The sequence below is a fragment of the Macaca mulatta genome, chromosome 9 (assembly GCF_049350105.2).
Source record: "Macaca mulatta isolate MMU2019108-1 chromosome 9, T2T-MMU8v2.0, whole genome shotgun sequence".
Classification (NCBI taxonomy): Eukaryota; Metazoa; Chordata; class Mammalia; order Primates; family Cercopithecidae; genus Macaca; species Macaca mulatta.
In genome coordinates, this window is record NC_133414.1 from 110,364,913 (window position 1) to 110,377,741 (window position 12,829).

A 12,829-nucleotide genomic window follows, 5' to 3' on the forward strand; every position below is an offset into this window, starting at 1 on the left:
AGACCTCTTTTAGCTCTCAGGGCCAAGCCAGAAAATCAGCCTCAGGACTTCATGAAATAAACGTAGCCTCGTGACTTCCTGGCCACACTTTGATTTGTCCATCTCATTCTGCCCACGCAAATGGAGGATGCATATATAAACGCCACATCACAGATGCTGGCCCAGGCCCCAGGGTTCATAGGGTCTGCTGCTCAATCAGTTGACTTGGGAAGTGTCCTCAGGAGACAGGAATATCCTGGCATCAGGGTCATAGTCTCCCTAATCTGAACTGAATCCTACTGAGCTATCAAATGGAACCTATAAAGGGTCCTTGAGTCCCTGCAAACTATTCTCAGCAGTTATTTGCAGGAAGACATTCTTTAAAGGCCAGGAAGCCTGGATGTTGGCCGCCTGCTAGAAGACATTGTTCTGCCTCTGCAGAACCCAGCAGTGGACTGGCTCCGGCTGGAGCGTGGAATGCATGTTAGTCACTGAGCATCCGCGAACTGGAGACGGTTTAGACAAATCTGCTGAAGACCAAGGGGGTAATGATTTGGGATAAGAAGACAGAGAAATAACAAAGAATAATCATGCAGTAATAATAAAAATAAAATAAGCCTCTCTTACTTATAATGTGGTAATATCATATGATGAGGATGAGAAAGAAGAAAATGGCTCAGAAAAAGCAAGTTAAGCTAAGGATGCACTTTAGGCCTGGAAAGGGTGACTCCAACTTTGGCCAAAGGAAATGTGCCTTCGTAAGATGGAGTTCATGATGAGAAAGCATAGGCAGAAAACGTAACGAGAGAAAAAAAGATGTAGCAGAATCTTCCTTTGATGGATCCACAACTGGCTCTTAAAGAAAATTCTGAGTTCAGAGGCGTGTTGTTTATTCCTTGATCATTTATTCAGACCCCCTCTCTACTGTGTGGCAGGCACTGGGCTAGGCCCTGCTGACACAGCTGTTCTGAAGACAGACACTGTCCTGCCCTTTCAGGAATGAGTTCTTCGGTGAGGAATCTATGAACACAGGTGGTAATTACAATGTCATGTGATAAGGGTTATCACTAGGAACCCAGCATCTGACCAAAGGAAGGACATCTCCTCCAGTCGAGGGAGCGGGGAGAAGGGTGGCCATCCCCGTGTCTCTGCTAGAGAAGGAACCTGGCTTACTGAGCCTTGGACAGTGTCTCTTATGCTAGGACACATCATGGTCCCTGGAGAGCAGCCACCAGGAGCACAGATTGTTTTGAAAGCATTTTAATGACTGGGTCCATTCATAATGCAGCTGCTGCAGCCCCAGAAACTCAGACAACGGGCAATACGATGGAGTCTATACTATTATAAATATTTGATCTCCTAAGACAATATTACCGTAAATATTATTTGCTGCCCTGAAAAGCTTCAAGCTCATAGTTTAAATTTCCCCCATTAGGAGCCTAATGAAGAGGATTTCAAAGTGCACTCTCTGCGGGCAGGGCTTCCTGGCAGGCTTCATGCTAGGCCCTGGGGAGGGAGGGTAAATGCAGGCCGGGTGGTACTGGCTCTGGGCGAGGGAGACAGGCAGGCCCAGAGGGAGGAGTACCGCAGATGTCAGTGGAGAAGTCTGCACTGGGGCCCCTGGGGATCTGGGGGACCTGAGGGGGAGGCTGCACTTTACCCAGGGTCCCAGAGAGGTGTATGGGACTGCGGCTGTCTCTGCTTCAGATTCACTGGGTGGCCTCAGGCTCCGTACAAAGTCACCTCATCTGCAAAATATAGACAATATCTGGCCCTACCTTGTAGGATGAACATGTGGGAGAATGTGGGGACCTAGCACAGGGCTCTGCACATATTAAGTGCGTAGGAAATACCAGCTGTTAGCACTGCAGCGAGCACGGCTCCTGCATTCTGCGGCTGCTGCTGCTAATGGACAGCCCACACCCTTCAGGTTACAATCCAGCCCTTCAGCATGGCCCACAAGCCGCTCCTCCATCCTAGCCTCCTCTCTGCTGAGACAGGCCCCAGGTCCCGGCAGACACTTGCTGTTGCCCCTCATGGCACTCGCCCTCCTTGTGCTTCCCCTGCTGCTTGCTCTCTGTGGCTGGAACACTCACATCTCTCTCTGCCTGGCCAGCTCCTTCGGGTCCATGATGCTTTAACTGCCAGGGCCCCCTCCATAGAGCCTCCCTGACCCTCGGGCACCTGGGAGACCTCTCTTGTGGGTTCCCTGAGGGCCCTGACTCTCTGTGATAGGTGCTTACTGGCCAGTTCCCTCTCCATGCAGCCATGAGCCTCTGGCAAGCAAGGATGGAGCCTCACTCATCTTTCTACCTCGAGAGCCCGGCAGAGTGCTTGGTGTTTGGAGCAGAGGTGGAGGAATTGAATGAATGAATGTATTATACAGAGATTTACAGTCTCCAAAGGATTTTCATTATGCACATCATATCTGGTGTGCATTTGCTCCATGGGTGTCCTAGGAGCATTGTGGTGCTTCTCAGAGGCTCAGGGAGGCTAAGTGAATTGTCCAGAGGTGCTCAGCAAGTTAGGAGCATGATAGTAATCCAGGTGCTTCTATACCCTGAGCCCAAGGGATGCTGAGTGATTACATTGTATTCTGGGGCCTGGGTTGTGTGAGTGGACTCAGGGCATCTTTTTCTGACTGTGACTGTTTCAAGAGGTGAGGACTCCTACAGAACTATTACTCCTGGCTCTCCTGCAGTTCCAGGTTATTGGGGGTGAGGTGGGAGTGGAGGGGTTCTCCTGGAGCTAGAAGCCATCAAAGCTCTCAGAGTCATCAGATCCTATGACAGGGTCTTGGAAGAGGAGACTGAGGCACAGAGAAGCTGGTTCACCTGCTCAAGGTCACACAGCTAGTCAGTGGTAGAACTTGGCAAGGAGCTCAAGCTCTTATCCACTGTTCATGTCCCTGGGTCTTTGCACAGAGATCACGCCAGGGTCTAAAACAAATCTAGCCCCCAGGATAGCTGGTGCTGATGATTTAAAGGGCCTGGCAGTGCTTAATCTTTCTGCCCGGCTCCCTCATTTTAGAAAATGTTGAGATTTAAGAGCTCATAAAACTGAGCTATAACAGCACCCTGCCAAGAACTCAGCATAGGGCTTTCTATCCTGGGCTGCCCGGCCCAGTGGTTTCAGTCTTGTCCCCAGTCACCCTGGGAGAGTTCTGCAGTCGATTACAGCTGCTGGGCTCCTAGGGCCCCAGGAGGCCTATCAGGTCATCTATGTCCTTGCCAGGGCTAGAATGACGTGTGGCATGGCAATGTGGGCAGTGACTGGCTAAGTTCATAAATTGTTCAGGACTCTGGCAGCCATGGCAGCAAGGCTGGGCATCAGGGTTCAGCCTGTCACCAAAGCAAGTGAGCACTGACAAGCATTTGCACAGGGTCCACCTTTCTGTGACCACAGCAAAGCAGAGGTGACAGATGCCCATGGAGCCAGCTGTGTGGTCGCTTGCAGCCCTCCTAATCCATTTCGATGGTGGTTTTCTTCTGGTTGAAACCCCCTTCAAAAGTCTAGGGCTCATGTCACTAATATATACTTTCTCCAGTCATGCCTCCAGCACCTAGCAGGGTCTTGTCCAATAGCAGGTATCCAATCAATGTGTACTGGATGGAAGGATGGATGGATAGGAGGAAGAAAGGGAGAGACAAAGGGAAGGATGGTAAATTGATTGTGAAAACGACCCCATTTCTTCATGTCTCTCTGTATCCACACCGCTTACGATGTGACTTTTCAGCTTCCTGCATGAAGAAGTGGAGGGCTTCCCCACTATCCCTTAAGTCTAAGTTGCATTTGTGACTCGCTGCGGCCAATGGAATGCAGTGGAAGTGACAATGTACCAGCTCCAAGCCAAGGCCTCAGGACCTCTTGTGTACTTCCGCTTTTTCTCTTGGCACCTGGCCAAGCCACTAAGTGACTAAGCATGAGCTGGCCAAGTGCATGATGACAGACACATGGCCCAGCTACCCCTCCACTCCGGCCTGTGGCCAGCCATCCCCCAGGCACATGTGTGAAGGGCCTCAGGCTGCCCCAGCAGCTGACCTGGAGATGCAAGAGCCCAGCTGAAGTCAAACAAGCCTGGATTAGATCTTCCCTGTGGAATGATCATCTCATGAGTGATAATAAATGCTTGTTGCTTTCAGGCTACTGAGCTATGGGGTGGTTAGTTATGTAGTGACAGTTAACTGATACAGTATAGAAACCTTGGGAAACTATGCTCTCCAGGTTCCACAGAGCCCCAGTGTCTCCTTTCCAGAGGCCTCTTCCTTGTCCCCTTTTGTCCTGTGCCATCCTCTCCTGCCACTCCAGCCAGAGCCTTCCATTCACGTTTGGACTTTCTTTTTCTAAGTCCATATCTAAGATGTTGTGCAAGCTTTTCAATTCAATTCAGCCAACATTTATGGAGCACCTGCATACCAGGTGCTATGGAGATGGAAAAAAATAACACACGACTCTTGCTTTCAGTACATTTAGCGGCCGTAATAGCAGCAGCATTAACGATAACTGATATTTGCACAGTACTTGACACTAAAAGCGCTTTCATACATTATCATATATTTGAACTTATGATTTAGGGGGTGGCACAGCAGGTCAGATGCAGATTCAGCTATTACTGAGTATCTACTGTGTATGCAGCACCACGACAGATGCTGGTGAAAATAAATGTCACAGGGTCACTGTAAAGATTCGAGCTTCACTCAGTGCTGGAGTGGTTATGTCCACTCCCTTTTAAGCTGTATCCCTCCTCGTAGAGGAAAATTGAGATGCCAAACCAAAGACTACAAGGAACACATGTAAATTTCCACCTTGAGGTTCAAAAAATCAATTTTGCAAGTGCAAGTGCAGTCAGGGGATCCATGGCTTAGCATCAGTCCTTGTGGAAAAGATCTGAGATAGATTTTAGTTGTCATAGCAACTGAAAAGCCAATTCTGTTTTAGATTACGGAATGAACATGGTAATCATGTTAAGGACTATGGGAGGGTGCTGGGCTTCTCATGCTACATCCAGGCCCAGCTCTACATTCTTTTTTTTTTTTTGGAGACGGAGTCTCGCTCTGTCACCCAGGCTGGAGTGCAATGGCACGATCTCAGCTCACTGCAACCTCTGCCTCCCGGATTCAAGCAATTCTCCTGCCTCAGCCTCCCGAGTAGCTGGGACTACAGATACATGCCACCACGCCCAGCTAATTTTTTTTGTATTTTAGTAGAGACAGGGTTTCACTGTGTTGCCCACGCTGGTCTCGAACTGCTGAGCTCAGGCAATCCGCCTGCCTTGGCCTCCCAAAGTGCTAGGGTTACAGGTGTGAGCCACCGCGCCTGGCCCAGCTCTACATTCTAAGGAGCCTATTAATTAACCAGAGTGTGGTCAGAGGGAAGACTGGGATGAAGAAGTGTTAGGAAACTGGGTCTGGATGTTTGAGGGAATTTGGGATATTTAGCCTAGAGAAGAGAGGGCCCAAGAGAGATGGGAGGGCAACTTTAATTGTTTGAAAAGCCTGCTGGGTTTAAGAAGGCTAGACCTTCAGACTGCTGCCAGTGGAGAAAAAAAATAAAGGCTAGACTTCTCCACTGTTGGTCATGAGAAAAAAATGAACAGGGTGAGAGGTGGAGGAACTATAGAGAAATAAATTTCAGTTCATCTTAAGCAATAACTTTCTAATATCTGGAACCATCCATCAAGGGAACAGGCTCTTCCTCTGTGGACAAGATCTTCAGTATCCATTGACTAAAGGTTGTTTGGCTTGGTAAGAGTTTGAGTTCAATGACTTCTAAGGTATCTTCCACCTCTGAGTCCCTGTGAAGAGCTCTGCAAAAGTGGCTTCTGAGACCCCAGGGGCGGCCACATCCTTTTGTAAAGACAGCTAAAAAGAAGGTTAATTGGAAGAACGCTTCCATCAGCACATTGGACTCTGGTGGCTGCTGAGAACATTTGAGAAATTGGTCTATGCCAGGAGAATGTACATTAGCCGTCCTATAGGAACCCATATAAAGATTTTATCTATATCAAAGTTCATACGTATATGTTATGAAAATGTGGCCTATAATTATGTAACTACATGGCATCTATGTAAACGTGATGTTTAATTCTTCTCTGAAGAGGTGGGATTGAAAGCCTGGCTGGGCCCCTCTTTTCGTTGTGATGAGGGGTTCCTCTCTCCCAATTAAAGGGTTCAAGAATACGAAGCCACAGTGTTAAGCAGAGGGAGTAGGAGAGGAAGGCAGACAAGGGAGGGGAGTGACAAGGAACCAAGCCAAACAGGTGGTCAGATTAACGGTGCTGCAGCACGGAGACACGTCAGCTAGGGGAGGGGTTGAGGTGGGGGCTGTGTTCACTTGCTTCCGGCACGCAGCTTTGGGATGTTGTTGTTGTTGTTGTTGTTGTTTGAGACAGAGTCTCACTCTGTCGCCCAGGCTGAAGTGCAGTGGTGCGGTCTCCGCTCACTGCAACCTCTGGCTCCTGGGCTCAAGTGATTCTTGTGCCTCAGCCTCCCTAGTAGTTGGATTACAGGCACCTGCCACCATGCCCAGCGAATTTTTGTATTTTTAGTAGAGACAGGGTTTCACTATGTTGGCCAGCTGATCTCAAACTCCCAACCTCAGGTGATCCACCCCCCTTGGCCTCCCAAAGTGCTGGGATTACTGGTGTGAGTCCCCCAGCCCGGCAGAAGATTTTGTTGATGATAATAGTGCTAATAGTTGACGTTTACCAAGCACTTACTGTATGCCAGGGACTATGCTTTACATGTTATCTCATTTAAACTTCACAACAAGCCAGTGCTGTAGGTGCTCTTGTTACCTCTACTTTAGAGAAGAGCAATTAAGGCACAGAGAGTTTAAGTAACTTAGCCAAGGTCATACAGCCAGGAAGTGGCAGAGCTTGCGTCTGAACCTAGATTGTCTGACTAAAGCCTGCACCTTTAACCTCTTCCCAGTCACATCCTGTCTGTCTCTGTAGTGCTAGTAGAAGGTTGTCCATCTGTCCTTCAGGCATCTGCAGTCCCTAGGGTATGAATAGGACAGCGTCAAAAAACAGTTCAAGAGTGCCAAGCAATCCCACCACCTCAATATATTGATTCCTCCTCTGGAAAGAGACAGGAGAGAAAGATGAGTTCTGTCTGGTGGCATAAATTAGCTGTGTGCCCTTGGGGCTATGTCTCACCGTGCTGCTGCCTTGCCATTCAGGTGGCAGGCCTGCCTGCAGCAGAGCTGTTGCTAGAGCGATTCGTGGCCGGCACATGGCAAGTGCCGGGACAGCAGCTTCCACATTGAGCCCGGACAAATGGCAGAACAGAGCAGAGGGCAACGCAATTTACAAGGAATCTTAGCAACCAGGCAAGGGGCAATAAACCAGAAAATCGCTGAGGAAACTCAGTGGAGCATGAGCTAAACGAATTGCAGGATTTGTGAACCAATTTACACCCATCAGAGGAGGGGTGAGAGGGGTACCGGGCGGCTCCGAAAGCCATGGCTGGAGAACTGCCAGGTTGTCACCCACGGCAGACTTGTTGAAGGGCAGTGAGGACACCCAATCCCTGCCAAGGGACCGCTGGGCAGTGGTCTCTGGGGACATGATGAGAGGACCTTCGGCTGCCCTCTGTGCAAGGGACCTGGGGTACCTCATCCCACTGTGGAGGGATGGATGTCAGGGAAGGGGAAAAGTATGGATGGAGGGCCTCTCTTCCTTATTCCCAGGGAACTGGTGAAGGACAGATGAAGTGTTCTTGACCAGAAATGAAGCCCGCCTTTGGTTTCCATTCCAAGGAGTAAATCCCATGGGAAGTGAACACCATTTCTCACATGAGGCGCCCTGATGGGAAGTGGGAAGAGGCCGGTGAGGACGTGGAAAACAAGCAAAGCAGCGAGCAGCACCTTCTCCTGTGGGTGACGGTGGCACATGTCTGTGCAGAAGCACACTCCCATCCTGGGAGCTCTGGGAGGGACAGATTCAGCTGTCTGTGGACCTGTGCAGTGGGGAGGGCACAGGACGGGCCAGCTTTTCCCATATAAACATCCCCAGTCAGTTAAAGCAGAGCTCCAAGACAGCATGTGAGGCAGACATGTCCCTTTCAGCCACACAGGGTCTAGGACAGCGTCTGGCCCCGCGGTGGCCTGGCATGTTCGAGGCTCAGGTGAATGATCAAGCTCTCTAATAGTAATAAATGTGCAAGGTCCTGAACTGGTATTAAGGGCTAGAATCTCAGGTTAAGTTAAAAACAACAGTGTATAGATATTTTAATGAGGAGACTAATGCATTGCCCTAACAGCATGACTCTCGCTGACACTCCTGGGAATGGGAGTGAGACTGCATGGCAAAGAAGTGGGCCTCAGTCTCCCCATCTGTAAAGCAAGGTGGGAGGTTGAAACCGAACTTCTCTAGGGCCATCTCCAGCTCTGTCTTGCTGTGGTTTTGCGATTCTCAGCAGCACCGGGGCGGCTTGGACTTTTCTCTGGAGGAGCAGTATGATCCAGTCTTCCCACAAGCCGCATGGTGCTCCCCCCAGAAGCTTCTGGAAAGCCTGTCTGCTCACCCCACTGCTCCCTTTCCTCTGAGTTCTAAGCTCTACTGGCCACAGAATGGCTCCCCAAGACTTCACTGCTGCTCAGCAGGACGCAGCACAGGGGATCTGTCCTTTTCAGGTTCCTGCCACAGTTCCTGTCTGGGAATCCACCTGCAGTGCAGGGTCTGGACTGGGAGGAGGGAGCAATGGCAAAAATGGCAGTGACCACGGACCCAGGGCCTAGCTCTCTGACCCTAAGCACAAATCGGGAGAGAGCTCAGCTGTGATTGAAATGGCCTTGCCTGCCACCCTAGTGTACAGGGCACAGAGTCACACAATTTAGGTCAACACAGGGCGGTGGCATGGTGTGGGCTCTGGAGCTGGACACAGCTGGGTTTGAGCTGTCTCTCCACATGGCTGTGAGGCTCAGGACAGTCCTCTGAGTGCATTAGTTTTTTGGTGTGTACTAGAAGGCTGAGGAGTACCCGAAATAACACACGTGGCTCCTTAGTGCGGGGCCTGGCACATTGTTAGTGTATGCTCAGTAAGTGTTAGCTATTTTTGGTGCCCATAACCCAAATCCTAGTGACTAAGATGCACATGTTCTTTCCTGCTTGTTGTTAGGCCATCCTAGAGATTCTAATCCTATGGGACAAGCTGGAGGCCCAGGACTCTCACCTGAGCTGAGACCCTTGGCACAGGCTGGGACTGCACATGGGAGTGGAGTCTAATTTCCAGATGGCTTAGGAGCTAGCTGAATGGTCCAAAGAATCAAGGCCAAATGGATAAGAACAAGAAGAAGAATCAGATCTTGCAGGAAGGATCTGTTACAGAGTGTATCAGTCAGCTTTTGCTGCATAACAAACAGCTGCAACATCTCGGTAGCACATAATCCCAAGCATTTATTTTACTCATGAATTTGTAACTTGTCTGGGGAAGCTCTGCTTCATATGGTCCCCAGGCTGAAGGAGCAGCAGCTACCCAGGAAAAGCTGTGCTCACAGCTGTGGCAGAAGCACCAAGGAGTAGGCAAAAGCTTGCCAGGCCACTTAAGGTTTAGGCTTGGAGCTGACACACTCATTTCTGTTTCATTCTAGTAACCAAAGCAAGTTACTGAGCCAAGCTTAAAATTAAAGAGCAGGAAAGTGGCTGGGTGTGGTGGTTCATGCCTGTAATCCCAGCACTTTGAGAGGCCAAGGAGAGTGGATCACTTGAGGTCAGGAGTTGGAGACCAGGCTGGCCAACATGGCAAAACTCCATCTCTACTAAAAATACAAAAAAATTAGCCAGGCGTGGTGGCGCACGCCTGTAGTCCCAGCTGCTTGGCAGGCTGAGGCACGAGAATCACTTGAACCCAGGGAGGCGGAGGTTGCAGTGAGCCGCGATTGTGCCATTGCACTCCAGCCTGGGCGACAGAGTGGGACTCCACGTCCCCTGCCCCTCAGATAAAAGGAAAGTACACTCTGCCCAGGTGGAGGCTACAGCAAGGATGAAGTTACAGGGAGGGGTGAAGAATTGCGGTCTCCAATTTGATCTTTCACTTAAAGAGTGAACCCTGGTGGATAGGAATAGATGTAGGAGGCAGAGAGATCCCCAAAGAAACAGAGACCAAAGAAGGTCTGCGGTGGGGCTGAAGGAAATGTTAAGTGAGCAGAACTGCTTCAGGTACAAACAACAGTGTCCACTTCCATGGGTCCCAGGGCACTACCATGAAGCCCCCTCGCCAGGACCTCTCCATTTGACTTTATCATTGCCAAATGGGCTGGCATAAAAGTGGAATGGCTCTCATCCTTGTGGGGAAATTGCCCAGCGTTATATCAGAAAGAGGCTGTATTTGATCAGAGACTTACCGGGACTTCAGTTATACCAGAAAATGACTAAGTGATATCACTGTGTAACAATTCATTCCTTAAAAACTCCATTCCTCTCAGGCCGGCTGCATGTACCCAACTGCATCTTAAAATGGCTCTTAAGGTGCACTTGCCTGAAAATGCCAGGAGGGAACCTGGTATTGGTGAAGGGAATTATTAATTACTAAGGCAGGGATGGCTTTAAAGAGATGGCCTAGGAGTCATGATTATTGTTTTTTTAAATTTGTGATTTGTATTCCTCTTAACCTCCAAACAAATTTGAGATGACTGACAATTAAAAATATGGGCCCCAGGACAGCAAGATTAAAGATAAAATATCCAAAGTCATAGGGATGAAGGGAAGAAATGATTAAACCAGAAACCTAGCAGAAGATAGTTACTGCAATTGCACATTAAATTGAGCTAAAGCGAAAGGGAAAATGTGATGAGTTATTGGATAAAGGGAAGTATAGCTATTTGTCAGGAGAGCCAAACTTTTCCCTGACACTCAATGTGAGCACAAATTTATCATGAGAATCTCAATAGAGGGGGACAGTGAGGTCCGTAACAGACGCTCTCCTCCAAGACTCCTGCGGAAGATGCAGAAGCATTCTTCAGATGGTTGTTTATTATATCGACCCTGGATAAAAGCTGAGGTCTTCGGGATGAACCCTTCTGGATTTAATATAGCCCCGGCTAATGGCTTATAGATTGTTGAAGAGACAGGCCCAGTTAGAGTGTTAGAAGGTCAGCCCTAGAGCAGAGGGCAAACACTGGGAGCGATGTGTGGCTTTCCTCCTGGAGCCAGACTGAGAAAGGACTCCCAGATGGGCACCGCATGGCCCACATCCTCCTGGAAGCACGATCGCTAAGCAAGGCAGAGTCCCGAGTAGGTGATGAGCAAGAATGCCCTTAGTATAGGAAGAAACGTGAACCATCAGGCCACAAAATGGACTACAACCATCTCCTTTCATTTATGTGAACAAAACACATATGCAAAGAGAAAAGACTAAAAGGAAATTCACCAGTATGTGAATAGTGGTAAACCCTGGGTTGCAGGAACTTGGAGGATTCCTTCTCCTTATAATTGTCTTTACTTTTCAAATCTTCTAAGATTGAGCCGGCATAATTTTATAAACACACACAAAAAAGAGAAAGAAAATGTCTTTCCTAAATCCTGTTTCTGAGGGATTTAAATTGTGGAGAGGAATCACTAGCAATGGTCTGTGTCTTCCTGAACAGACATCCTTCCAAGCAGGTGGGAATAAGACGTTCAGAGCCATGGAAGTCTTCCTTCCTATTTCTGCTTCTCTCACAAGCTACTAAACCTAACCCTTCCTCTCTGCATCGTGTGGTTTCACAGAGGGTAAGGAAGACGTGGAGGAGCTTGGCAGCTGTGAACCCTGATCATAAGAACATTTTGCTTTATTGGCACAACTTCTCTGGCAGGAAAACTGGCAATATGTGGCAAAACCTTAAAAAGCGTGCCTACCCTTGCTACATTGATTTTACATATGGAAACTTATTCTAAGGAAATAATCATGGCCAAATGGGAAGATTGAGCTGTAAAGACATTCTTTACCGCATTATCTGTACAGCAAAATATGGGGAAACTCACTCCACATTTAGCAAACTTAAATATTCACCATTAGGGATGCAGTTAAATCAACGGTGGTCCTAAGGAACACAGTACAACCTTCACAGAGGACAGTTTGGAGGGATGCCTAGTGGCAAGGGGCTGTTTTATGGGCCTCTGTTAAAAAGTGCAGGTTTCAGAAGCTCATGTACAGGACCGTTCTATTCTTGGAAAAAGGAAAAATGTATAGATCAGTAGGATTATAGATGATTTTCCTTTCTCCTCCCTATTCCTATTTCTGTTTTATCTGCATGTACTAAAGTTTCTATTATGACTATTTTTTTGGTAATTAAAAAAATGAAAGAAAATGCATTTTTTTCCCTCAAAGTAGTACTATTTCATAGTTCTGTTTTCTGGAGGAAGATTAGAGGAACACTCACAATGTTGGGATGATCTTTAAGGACCCCATTGGGAACAGGCTTGCCCTGGTTTCAGGATAGGAAGTTGGAGCTGAACAGGATGAGGCATCTCTGGGCCATTTGTCTCTCCGTCCTTTCCTTTGTGTCCCTCCCTGGGTTTGAAGCAATTTGCATGACATTGCAGCGCGTCCGCCTTCGCCTTCCCTCCTCTCTCTCCTGCTCCTCGGGTAGGAGATGATGATGGGTGATGCCCCCTACTGGAGGTGGAAAATGCCAGGAAGCAAGAACAAGAACAATCGCTAACCCTGATGTCAGGCTGGCTTTTGAAAGATGACATGTTCTTCTCAGGGAAGACTCGCTTTAAGAGACAGGGACCCAAAGCAGTGCCCCTGCATCTTGTGTGTACCCTCCATGAGATTTGTTTGGCTTTTTGCTATTAAGTTCAGCCCTTTGAAAATTCATCCTGGTTCAGTTTCTTCCCATGTTGCTCCTCTTTGCAGACGAGCTA

At 48.5% G+C, this 12,829-nt stretch overlaps 2 long non-coding RNA genes across 3 annotated transcripts in view; both read left to right on the forward strand.

The window, feature by feature from the left end:
* The window catches only part of LOC114670018 (uncharacterized), a 54,514-nt gene that overhangs the window by 4,193 nt on the left and 37,492 nt on the right, over nt 1-12,829 (forward strand). The window lies entirely within an intron of this gene.
* Nucleotides 5,721-11,488, forward strand: LOC144331244 (uncharacterized). The gene is made up of 2 exons (XR_013398233.1): nt 5,721-6,371; nt 9,893-11,488. It is a non-coding gene; the product is annotated as an uncharacterized LOC144331244 (long non-coding RNA).